The sequence below is a fragment of the Pseudophryne corroboree genome, chromosome 6 (assembly GCF_028390025.1).
Source record: "Pseudophryne corroboree isolate aPseCor3 chromosome 6, aPseCor3.hap2, whole genome shotgun sequence".
NCBI lineage: Eukaryota > Metazoa > Chordata > Amphibia > Anura > Myobatrachidae > Pseudophryne > Pseudophryne corroboree.
Window position 1 is genome coordinate 45,442,015 of NC_086449.1, and position 13,397 is coordinate 45,455,411.

The window sequence follows — 13,397 nt, forward strand, 5'->3', positions numbered from 1 at the left end:
GTGATTATACAACCCTATTGCAGATCTAGTCCACCTTCCATTACACGCATAGCTACTGTACAAACGCAAAATTGTGTACATTTACTCAACATTACGACAATAACCGCAGCTCTTATACACTGATGTCAGCACGAAACTGGGATGGTTTGTGTCTTGTTCTATTCTGTCAGAATAATGGGGGTCATTCCGAGTTGTTCGCTCGTTATTTTTTTCTCGCAACGGAGCGATTAGTCGCTAATGCGCAATGTCCGCAGTGCGACTACGCCAAGTAAATTTGCTATGCAGTTAGGTATTTTACTCACGGCATTACGAGGTTTTTTCTTCGTTCTGGTGATCGGAGTGTGATTGACAGGAAGTGGGTGTTTCTGGGCGGAAACTGGACGTTTTATGGGTGTGTGTGAAAAAACGCTACCGTTTCTGGGAAAAACGCGGGAGTGGCTAGAGAAACGGGGGAGTGTCTGGGCGAACGCTGGGTGTGTTTGTGACGTCAAACCAGGAACGACACTGACTGAACTGATCGCAGATGCCGAGTAAGTGTGGAGCTACTCAGAAACTGCTAAGAAGTGTCTATTCGCAATTCTGCTAATCTTTCGTTCGCAATTTTGATAAGCTAAGATTCACTCCCAGTAGGCGGCGGCATAGCGTGTGCAAAGCTGCTAAAAGCAACTTGCGAGCGAACAACTCGGAATGACCCCCAATGTTAGGCAGGCCTTAACCCCTTCAGTGGTGACTTTATTTTTACAATGTCACACCTCCCAGGTTTTTTTTAAATAAATTACCTGTTCATTGCCAGGGGTTTCATGCGCTGGGTGTCGTGCTCGTTGCCAGGGGTTTCATGCGCTGGGTGTCACACTCGATGCCATGGGTTTCATGCACTGGGTGTCATGCTCGTTGCCAGGAGTTTCATTCTCTGATATCCATGCTCATTGCCAAGGGCAATGTTCGTTGCCAAGAGGAATGTTCATTGCTAAGGGTAATGCTCGTTGCATAGGGGGTGCAAAATCGCTGCCGGGTGCTAGCCCGCCAGCACTGACATCTCTCTCCCCCTCCTCTCTCTTTCCTAGTAGTCTGATCAGGGTGGTGGAGTTATGCGGAATGACGCAGTTGCGGTGTGACGTCATGATGCAACTGCGTCATTCCACAAAACTCAGCCGCCCAATCAGACTAGTAGGGAAAAGGAAGGAGGGGGATCGGCACGGAGGAGCAGCACTGCCATGCCCCAAAAATCTTCCAGTCAATAGCCAGTCCAGTGCAGCCGACCCCGGAGATTTTCCAGGCATGCCACTTCAGTGGTTAAGGGTCATGCTGTAACCACAATACATACATGTAAAATGCTTACGTAACATGTGTCACATACCATAGTAATAAGTTATGCACAACAATATGCTAAAATGAGTATACACATGACAACATACATAGTTAAGAAAAGTAACCAGAGTTGGTGCGTGCGCACTGTCTTCTGTTTGGTTGTGTACGCATGCACATTGCGCCAATAATCGCTCACTGCGCATATTGCAACTGATGCTGTATGTACGAGCCCCAGAGATCTTGGAAAAAATGCGAAAATATGTGAGCATATAATCTTTACCAGTGATGAGTGACACCCATGCTACAAGTGTGTAACAAACTATTGGTAAAAATAGGCACATTGCAGGTACGGATAAGATGTTGCCGCTAAACTCCCGTAAATCCAAGGAAACGCAAGTTGGGTTCTTTAGATGTGTGACCTGTATGACGCGCCGCAGTATAAATGATGGGAGCACTTTTAAACCCACACACACTGGCAATCCCTGCCTATCCCGGATCCCAAATCGAGGCTCAGGTGCCGGTCCCATTGAATACAATGGGCTAACCACTGATTGGCTGAGAGAGCTGTCTGTCACGGCTCTCAGCCAATCAGCACATCTACATAGACTCCATGGGGCAAGATGGCATCCCCCACTGCGCTAATAGCATCGCCGCCTGCACTGCCAGCACCCCCACACCGAGGACACCGTCGACACTCCCGCACTGCTGACACTGCCGTCACCCCTTCACTGAGGACACTGCAGGCACTCCTGCACTGCTGACACAGCCAGCACCCGCACACTGCCGACACCTCCACACAGAGGACACAGCCCGCACTGGCGACACAGCTGGCTACCCCATACAGAGGACACCAGCAGCACCCCTGCACTGCCGACACAGCCGGTACCCACGCCCAGAGGACACCACTGGCAACCCTGCACTGCTGACACAGCCGACACCCCCACACAGGGGACACCACTGGGACACTCACACTGCCCACACTGTCGGTACCCCTGCACTGAGGACACCACTGGGACACCCGTACTGCCAACACTGCTTACACCCAAGCAGGAGGTTACGGTCAGCACTCCTGCACTGGGGACACCACTGGGACACCGACACTGCTGACACCCCTGCAATGAGAACACGGCACCCTTGCATTGTTGACAATGGCGAAACCCCCCCACTGCCAACAGTGCTGGCATACCCACATTGACCACACTGCCGGTAACCCCGAATTGAGGATGCCACTGGCACCCTTGCATTGCCGACACCACCAAAACCCTTGCACTAAGGACCCCGCCTTCACCTACCACTGCTGACACCGCCGGCATACCCACATTGAGGACACCACCGACACCCTCACACAGCCAACACCGCCGGCACCCCTGCATTGAGGACACCCCCACACTGCTTACAGGACAACGTCAAGAGCCCCTACCACAGTAAGTGCATTATTGTTGTATCTGACCTGCAATGTATCTCGCACTGTATCCGACGCACATTGTATCTGACCTTGCACTGTAGCCAACACACACTGTATGCGACCTGCACTGTATCCAACACGCACTGTATCCGCCCCGCACTGTAACCTGCATTATATCTAAGGGGGTGATTCTGAGTTGTTCGCTCGCTAGCTGCTTTTAGCAGCATTGCACACGCTAAGCCGCCGCCCTCTGGGAGTGTATCTTAGCTTAGCAGAATTGCGAACGAAAGATTCGCTAATTTTCTCGTAACGATTACCCCGCAGTTTCTGAGTAGCTCCAGACTTAATCTGCCATTGCGACCAGCTCAGTCCTTTTCGTTCCTGGTTTGACGTCACAAACACACCCAGCGTTCGCCCAGCCACTCCCCCGTTTCTCCAGCCACTCCCGCGTTTTTCCCTGAAACGCCTGCGTTTTTCCGCACACTCCCAGAAAACGTCCAGTTTCCGCCCAGAAACGCCCACTTCCTGTCAATCACACTACGATCAGCAGAACGATGGAAAAACTTTGTTACGCCGTGAGTAAAATACCAAACTTTTGTGCTAATTTACTTGGCGCAGGCGCTCTGCGTACATTGCGCATGCGCAGTTTGCGACTAATCGCTCCGTAGCGGAGAAAAATAACGAGTGAACAACTCGGAATGACCCCCTAAGTCACACTCTTACCTGCACTATATCCAACCCGCACTGTATCTGACCCACACTGTATCCAACCCACACTGTAACCCACACTGTATCCAACACACACTGTAACCCACACTGTAACCTGCATTATATCTAACTCACACTCTTACCTGCACTGTATCCAACCCGCACTGTATCTGACCCACACTGTATCCGGCCCGCACTGTATGTTACCTACACTATATACAACCCGCAATGAATTCCACCTACACTGTATTCGACCTGCCCTCTGTGTGTCCCAAAGTATTCCGCACTGTACTACTACTGTGTCTCCGTCTCAGAAATAGAAAATTCGGCTCTTTAGGGGGGGTTTCCAGGTACTCGGAAACCCCCCCTGCGTGCGTCACTGGGGGAGATTTGAGGGAGCTGCTTGACATAATGGCTGATTGATCGGGGCTTTACATGGGCACAGAGTGCCAGTCACCAGTGACCCAGTGCGCCCAGGAGGGAGGTTCAGACTGGGCACTGAGAATAGGCATGTGCTGGGGGCATGTGCACTTGTGTTGGGGGCATCCATGTCTGCTGTTGCTATTTTATACATGTTTCTACGTTAGAGCAATGATATTCTACACACGATTCTCAGGATTCACAGAATTTCTGTGTTGGATTTTTTTCTATTGATAGTAACGATTGGTTATTGTTAATACAGTACTATTTGGTAAAATATTTTTAAACAGCAATAACTGCCGTGTGTTTGTGTCGCTGCTCTGCTGCTTAGTTTAGCCAGCCAGCCAGCCAGCCAGCCAGCCATTGGCCTATGTTGGTGAACAATCTTGTGAGCTGTGAGGTGGTCAAAATTGCCTGTAAATGAGTGGAAATGTATGTTGTTGAGGTGAATAATACTGTAGGAACAAAAACAGCCCACAATTATGTCATTTTAGCTGTTTTTATGATCTTTCTAAAAAAATACAGAGCTAAAACCAAAACCCGCAAGGGTGATTTTGTCAAAACCAATTGAGATTCAAAGCACAAAGGAGATATAGATCCAAAACCCATAACTAGAGATGAGCGGGTTCGGATTTAACGCCAGAATTACCGCCAGTTTGGTCTTATCCGGATTTTTCTTATTGGCTATCCAAAACGTGACATCCGTGAGCCAATAAGATGCCATTTTGAGAACCGAGTAAATCCGAGTAAAACCGAACCCGCTCATCTCTACCCATAACCCATGATTTGTGCCAGCGCAAATCCCTAGCTGGTATATTTAATAGGCCTCACAACGAGACCATTTTCTGGCAATGTCCAACCATCACTACCAGGGGCTGGCTGGCAACTTTCAGCCTGGGGGGGGTTTCAGCCTTGAGCAAGGGCCCATCTTTTCACAGGGAATCTCAAGTCAGGTGGCCCTGAAACCGTTAACTTTCACTTGCCCTGGAGAGCAGATGGCACCCTGCCCAGTCAGCCCCTGATCACTACTCAGTACGAGAGGCATTTGAAACAGGTGCCTCTAACCAGCCCGTAGCTAAACATATTCTTGAAAAAGTGCACTTACCTGGCTCTCAAGGAGTCCAAGTGTATTTTTTAATTGGACACTCTATCCCCAAAGGGGTTGAATGAACAGATATCATTTAGCATCTTTTTGCAATGATACAGTAGTACATTATCTGACTTCACTGTTTTTTTAAGAATTTTTATCGGGGTTTTTTTTTTTTTTCCCCCGTCTGTTTTTGTATGTGCTGGTGTATTAATATCATATACTGTGCCATGTCTTTGTATATGGTTTTATCTGTGGTAATTGTTGATTGTGTTACTTCATCAGACTTGTGCTATATATCCATAGTGATGTAACTTGGATTTTATCCTTGAGCATTTGGCCCTGTTCGTTTTAATAAAGTTGCATGTCAATTATCCTATGCCTGGTCCTTGGCGCTCCATGTGAAATGCATCATGTGACTGACACGATGACATCATCTCGCTCCTGCGGATTCACCAGAAGGTTGCCTAGTGATGATACATAAGGCAGCACCGGTTTGTGCATGAACTGACCAATAGTTTTTCCTGTAGTGGGTAGCTAGGGTGTAGCTCTCAGGTGAGCTGGAATGCGGAAGTGTGTATTCTAGCGCAATGCACATTCATAGGCAGAGTTACAGTAATTGTGTACGTCTGCACAACCTTACCACAGGTATTTTACTAATGTATTGTATGTTTTGTGTATATTCTTGTGGTCCATTTGGCTGGTGTGTGGTATTTTGTACCTTAACAAAAGTCCTGTATGGGACCGAAAATGATAACTAGAATGCCAATTTTAACTACACAGGTGGTATGCAACCAATAAATAACAAAACCTGTTTGCATATGTAATATTGTTGAGTGACCTCTTTCTTTGATAGATATATATATATATATATATATATATATATTTATACTCCCACCCGTCGTCTTCGCTCTGCCGCCTCTCCTGCCGACTGATTACTTCCTCCCACTCCTACCTTCAAGATTTCTCACGTGCTGCTCCCTTTCTCTGGAATTCCCTACCTCTCCCCCTCAGACTCTCCCCCTCAGACTCTCCACCTCTCTGCAAAACTTCAAACCGGCACTTAAGGCACACTGCTTCACCAAACCCAGCCGTCTCTCATCCTAGCCCTCTGTTCCTTGCTCACTATCTACCCCATCTGTGCTACCCCTGTATATCTGCCCCTCCCCTTCAGAATGTAAGCTCTCACAAGCAGGGCCCTCAAGCCTCACGTGCTTATACTTCTTTTACTTAAACCACCCTCGACGACACCTAGTCCTGCGGTTTTCTGACACTCTGATACTTATGTCAGTGTTATTTACCCTGTACTTGTCCTATTTTGTCTTCAGCTGTAAGTCACTATTGTCCCGTTTTGATTTTTCATTTATGCCCTCTGTAATTGGGCGCTGTGGATGCCTTGTGGCGCCATAAAAATAAAGGATAATAATATTAATAAAATATATATATATGACGCATGCAACTCTTTGAACCTGTGTTTACCACAGCATTCTCCTGTTTTGAACGTCACAAAGAGGAATAATGGATAATATTTTTAATCTACATACAGATAACCCTACAGCACTCAGCTGACAGTGCTTTTATTATAGTTTCTGCTCTTCTCTTCAGTTTTATGACACAAAAGGTTTGAAGTCTTGTGGACTTCAGACTTTTTTGAAATTTTGATAAGTTGTTGGGTGTGAGCCACTTTATTCTGGGAAGGGTTGGGATGTGAGAGGCATCAGAGGATTCTGGGAGAATGCTGCGGCTTAAGGTTACTCAGATGTCTGGCTCAGATCTGTATAAAATACAAGATAACCACTGACGCGCTGACCTTAGTATATACAGTATAAATGTGACTTTGCTTAAACACCTTAAATGTGGATAAATAGTGACCTATATGACCAGACCTTTGTCTAATGGACAATTTCCTTCTTTTCTCTCTTTACGTCAGCTGTGCACACAAGTAAAGGAGAATTGTCCATTACAGTAGTTCAGGTATGAAATCATTTTATTTTATTTTTAAATATAATAATATCTATAAAAAAATCCAAGTGTGTCTTGGAGCGCATCAATTCCTGTAACAGTCAGTGACTGATTTAATAAAACAAAATAAAAGGCTGATGGCACTAAAAAGTCAGATAATAAATACAAACACTTAAAATTGCAAATCAATTAAAATAAAAAATGAATAAAACATAAAATAATAAAAACAGAACGTGTCTCACTTATTTGGAATCTTGCTTTGACTTCAGATCTATAGCCTAGGCCAGTAAATCTGTGTCACAAGGCACAGACGGGTTCACTACGGCTGGCCGGCGGTCGGGCTCCCGGCGACCAGCATCCCGGCGCCGGGAGCCCGACCGCCGGCTTACCGACAGCTTGGCGAGCGCAAATGAGCCCCTTGCGGGCTCGCTGCGCTCGCCACGCTACGGGCACGGTGGCGCGCTACGCGCGCCACACTATTTTATTCTCCCTCTATGGGGGTCGTGGACCCCCACGAAGGAAAATAATTGTCGGTATTCCGGCTGTCGGGCTCCCGGCGCCGGTATACTGAGCGCCGGGAGCCCGACCGCCGGCAAACAGAAGACCACCCGGCACAGACACCAGCTTCCGCACTCCCAGAAAATGGGATGAAACAACCCTGTTTTCAGGAACGCTACCTGGCACCCCTCCACACCCACACTTGGCTGCAACCTGTCAATCAGGCTGAGTCTTAGGGGACTCTGCATGCGTTGACGCACAGTGGCCCTCATTCCGAGTTGATCGCTCGCAAGGCGAATTTAGCAGAGTTGCTCAGGCTAAGCCTACGCCTACTGGGAGTGTATCTTAGCTTCTTAAAATTGCGACCGATGTATTCGCAATATTGCGATTACAAACTACTTAGCAGTTTCAGAGTAGCTTCAGACTTACTCGGCATCTGCGATCAGTTCAGTGCTTGTTGTTCCTGGTTTGACGTCATAAACACACCCAGCGTTCGCCCAGACACTCCCCCGTTTCTCCGGCCACTCCTGCGTTTTTTCCGGAAACGGTAGCGTTTTTATCCACACGCCCCGAAAACGCCGTGTTTCCGCCCAGTAACACCCATTTCCTGTCAATCACACTACGATCGCCGGAGCGAAGAAAAAGCCGTGAGTAAAAATACTATCTTCATTGTAAAATTACTTGGCGCAGTCGCAGTGCGATTATTGCGCATGCGTACTAAGCGGAATTTCACTGCGATGCGATGAAAATTACCGAGCGAATGACTCGGAATGAGGACCAATGTTTTGCACAAGCGTAGTTATCCCGCAATCTGAGTTATATGCAGGCCAATACACCCCTATTTCTATTATAAATTAAATAGTCATGTCTTTCTTGTAAAGTACGCCCTCTGTGGACATTGGGGGTCACTCCGAGTTGATCGCTCGCTAGCTACTTTTAGCAGCCGTGCAAACGCATTGTCGCCGCCCATGGGGGAGTGTATTTTCGCTTTGCAAGAGTGCGAACGCCTGTGCAGCCGAGCTCTGCAAAAACATTTTGTGCAGTTTCTGAGTAGCCCTGGACCTACTCAGCGCTTGCGATCACTTCAGTCTTTTTGGTGCCGGAATTGACGTCAGACACCCGCCCTGCAAACGCCCGGACACGCCTGCGTTTTCCCTACCACTTTCAGAAAGCGGTCAGTTGACACCCATAAATGCCCTCTCTCTGTCAATCTCCTTGCGTTCGGCCGTGCGAATGGATTCTTTGCTAGATCCATTGCACAGCAACGATGCTCTTTGTACCCATACGACGCGCATGCGCATTGCGCCACGTGTGCATGTGCAGTTTTGCCATTTTTTTACCTGATCGCTGCGCTGCGTAAATCTGCAGCAAGCGATCAACTCGGAATGTCCCCCATTGTCTTTTGAAAGACTTGCATGGAACTCCATTAATTGAAGAGGCAAAGGATGCTGACCTCTACTACTTCAAGTACTTTAGCAGGGTCAACCTGAAGCTCCAGGAGATCTGAAAAGACTCCAATGGTTACTCTTCCATGTCATCCATGATAATGGCGCATATTCATTACATTAAATTTGTGGCCATGTTTTACTGTATGTAATGTTGATATTTATAACGAGGGTACTGCAGGAGATACTGGAGATATCTCCACTGGTCCCTCTTCTGTCATTCTCAAAGGCCGTCACCATAGCTGTCTATGGAAACTGCGATAAAAGAAAAATTAACCAAGATCTGAAAAGTTTAGCTCGTCAGATCTTGGCTGCGATAGCTATTTCCAGCTTCAGATGACACTGACCTGTAATAGCCTAGGGGGCTACTGTCTTGCAAAATTGTCTTAGGATCCCATCCCGTCTGCCCATAATGGCATATGTGTTTTAGCCTCCAGGGGTCCATATCTGCCAGTAAAGTGATGTCATACGCTTCAACTTTACTTCTAAATTTTTGCCAGGAAGGGCTTATCAAACACCATATCCCGGCAAAAGACACTGGGTAAATTTCATACTATTAGAATTTATTATTGCCAGAATATAATCATATTTTGATGGGACACAATTCATTTTATAAATATCGCCCATAGCCCATTTTGTGGAACAAGTTTATGTGTATTGTTCAAGCGCCGTATCTTCACAGTTTGGGAAACTCTCTTCAGCAGGTTGTGAGATAATGGCGTGGCCTTACTCTTCCATGACACCTAGACCCCAACATTACGGGAACTAAGGAGGCATGAAATGTTGAATTATTCTACTCTCAAGAGTCTCAGCGAATGACGCAAGGCTGCCTGGCAGTTAGGGCTCCCACTGGAGTGTGCTGAAACATTGACGGCAAGCTTGGCTCAGAGATTTCCTAATGAACTGTTGGACCTCTGATCATCTCTGGACGTGTTGTAACTTGGGGGCTTGATAGCTGCCTTGGTGATAGAGGGAGAGCTTATAACTGCATTAGACAACCTGTACCAGGAATGGAATGCACAAGCTGGCTACTTCTTGAGAACTTTCACAGAGCCTTCTCCAGGAGTGGGCAGCCAGGTGGAAGGGGCTGTGGAATCTTGTCACCGTGTTCTCATCCCTACTGTGCAGAGAAGTGATTCGTGGCATTGTAAAGCATTGCAAAGCATGGATGGGGCCATGGTGATACGATTCAACACAAATTTGAGTCATCATGGGGTAGAAGCATCAAGCCTTGGAGGGAGCTAAGGTGAAGAATTTGCCCAAAGCAACCAATCAGCTTGTAGCTGTCATTTATCTAGCACAAGCTACGGAATGATAGAAGCGGACTGTTTCATTTGGGCAGCTTCTCCACTTTATCTCATTGCAAGTTTGATACATCTCCCTTCAAGCACGCAGACCGTCCATGTCATTCAGGACTTGGGGAGCTTGCTGTAGGCTAGCCTACACTCTTGGGAGTCTGGGAGACCCTCAAATATTCAGGAGTTGACAGGACATTCCAGAAGAGTAGGTAATATTGGGGTGTGCTATTTACGTTGCTTATTATATTGTATGTTCTTACTAGGTTATTTGTAGTATACAGTGTTTCTTTTTGTCCATGATAACAGATTCAGGTTTTTTTTTAAAGTTAAGACTTGTGTATTGTTAGGAGCAATGTACTCAAGCACGCACTATGGCCCAGATTAAGTACCAGCCAATCAGCTCCTAACTGCCATGTTACCGGTTGTGTTTGAAAAATGACAGTTATTAGCTGATTGGTTGGTGCTTGATCACCGTGAAATTATTCACTCCCCAAGGCTTGATAATACCCATATATTGTACAGCTAGTTGTATTTTATCATTCATTGTGACCTGTATGCAGCACGGGCGGCCTACAAAACCGCACTGGCTCCTATTGAGTAGTTACTGTATTCTCACGAGTACTGTACTGTATGCTTAGAAAACACACTGTACGCTTCTAGTGTGGTTCTGCGGACTTTAAACATCTTTTATCAGTGTTATAAATCTCTAGATGTACGTCAAGACTGTGCTACATTTGTCTCTTGAATATCTTAATGGGAGATTAAAACTTTAGAATTGTTATCTTTATTCTTATTCAGCATATATGGCCTTCAACTACTGTATATCTTACACCCCATTTTATTACATTGTTATTTGTGCGTGCATAGATACATTTTTCCATATGGAATGTGCCGGGAGAGTACACACAATGTGACACTGGAAGGAGTGCAGTAATGGAGTTATTTTTGGCAGCACATACTCTGATTGGCCTGTTTTATCATAGGTAACGATATTCACTGCTCTCCATGCTATAACACATGCCTGTGGAATAAATAGAGGAGGCCAAGGGTAAAGTGTAATTTGCCTACTGATAAAATCCAGCGCAGGTACCGGAGATTGAACTTGCAAATGGCTCTTTGGAGTTATGGACATCGATAGTGATCCTCAGTCACAATTACCGCCATCAAGCAATGGAGGGAATTCAATTCTTGGAGATGTAGGACTGCGATTTTTGGCTGTGCACATCCCTGGAAATTTTGCGCACCATTCAAATTGGCGATGTTGTTGTCCACTAGGTGCCAGCATTCTGACCATTAGCACATGGATCCTACGACACCTAGAGGACATCTCCAAAAATTTACAGCACATAGATCTGATGGCACTTAGTAGATATCAACGAGAGTTGAAATCCCCCCTATGAATGTTAGGTAATCAGATAAGTTGGTTTAGTTGACCTTACAGTAAATCACAAATCAATAAACTAATCTTTCTGGCACCAAAGCAGACAAGAGTCCCTTGTGTGCAAGTTTTATGGGTGATCCTTCTGAACCTTGGATGAACACAGTATGGGGGAGGCATCCACAGATCAAACCGGATGGGACTGACAACAGGGCAGTCGGGGTGGTCGGCCACGGGCCCTCACCAATGGTGAGGCGCCCACACATACTGTAGCTGTATCAACAGCATGGGACTGACCCATGGGGACTGGACAGGGTGTAGACTGAAACAAATGACACCACAACAGGCATAATGTGAACTGGAGGCACCGTGTCATGATGAAAACTAAGGGCACTGTGGCATAATGAGAACTAGGGGGGCTCTGTGTAGCATACTGGGAACTTGGGGCATTACAGTGTACTCAACACATTTGTGGTGCTGGGAGTATATCATTTTGAGAGTCCTCTTGGAAAGGGCACCTACATGTTAGATACCGTGGGGCAAAGGTCAGGGCCATAAGCAGACAGGAAAGGTCAAAGACAATCTTAGGATAGAGGTTTCAGAGATTCTTTGAGACAGAAGTCAGTTCTTGGTCCTAATTTTCTGCAAACTGTCCACCTGACACCACACTCTTAGGACACCTGCCCTGCAATCCTTCATACTGTACATGACTCTTATGAATGATGTGTTCATGGTGAATAACCTTAGAAATTTAAACTAGACTCCTTTGACATAAGAAACATATATTACAATGCGATTAATTAACATTTTTTTTTTTAATTATGCAAAACATGTTCTGCCTTGGCATCATGTATTCATTTAAATTGTCCAGCATGGCAGTGCACACAGTACACATAGCACATCATATACAATATAGTAAACAAAACAAAAATCACAGAGATTTAGACTAAATACATTATATATACTGTACAGTACCATCTCAGTTCAGCTGCAGAGGTCAACGGTCATTGGTGTTGCATCTCTGTGATCTCTATGGCCACAACAGTAGCAGCTGAGTCCACAACTTCTGGGAACATGGAGAACAAAGGGGAGATGTATCAAGACTTCTAGTGAGTGGAAAAGTTGCCCATATCAACCAATCAGCTTCTAGTTAGCATTTTATAGAACGTAATTGATAAACAATAGCTAGAACCTGATTGGTTTGCTATGGGCAACTTCTTCACTTTTTAGAAGGCTTGCTATCTCTCCTCCTTGGTGAAACTGTAAGTGACAATCAATGGTAGCAAACTATGCAAGGGAGGACCATCGATTGTTTCACCCCACTGATGGTCATGGTCCCCATGGGCTAATTAGAACCTGAGGTGGGGCTTTGCAGGGCAACAGGGGGAGAAGGTAAGCTCAAATCCCGGTACCAACTATTGGAAAAAAATGTCTGTGGGGTGTGCTTTATCGATGTTAGCAAACCATTGGTTCTCCACCATCAATGACCGAAGTATCTTGTATTGGTGTTTAGCCATCAATGGCTTGTAACCATCAATGGTTGATGGCCAATCGTAACACGATGCCAAATACAAATATTGGGCACCCAGCTATGGGATAACAACAGGATCACCCATAAAGCACAAGGGCAAAGGTCTTCTCCAGAGACAGAAGAAGAAGGAGATCCAACATAGCTGACTTTTTTGACATTATACAACATTATACAACAGCTGGCTCATATTTGTTGGCTCTACCTTCCACTTTCCACCCACACCACTGGACCGGTAGCAGCACAGAAATTGCAATCATTAATGGCTGCCTTCAAATTAATGGCTGATAAATCTTGATCCTTGCACAGACTTTGCCCAACACCAGCTACTTCAGTTACTTAGCTACCTCGTGTATCATG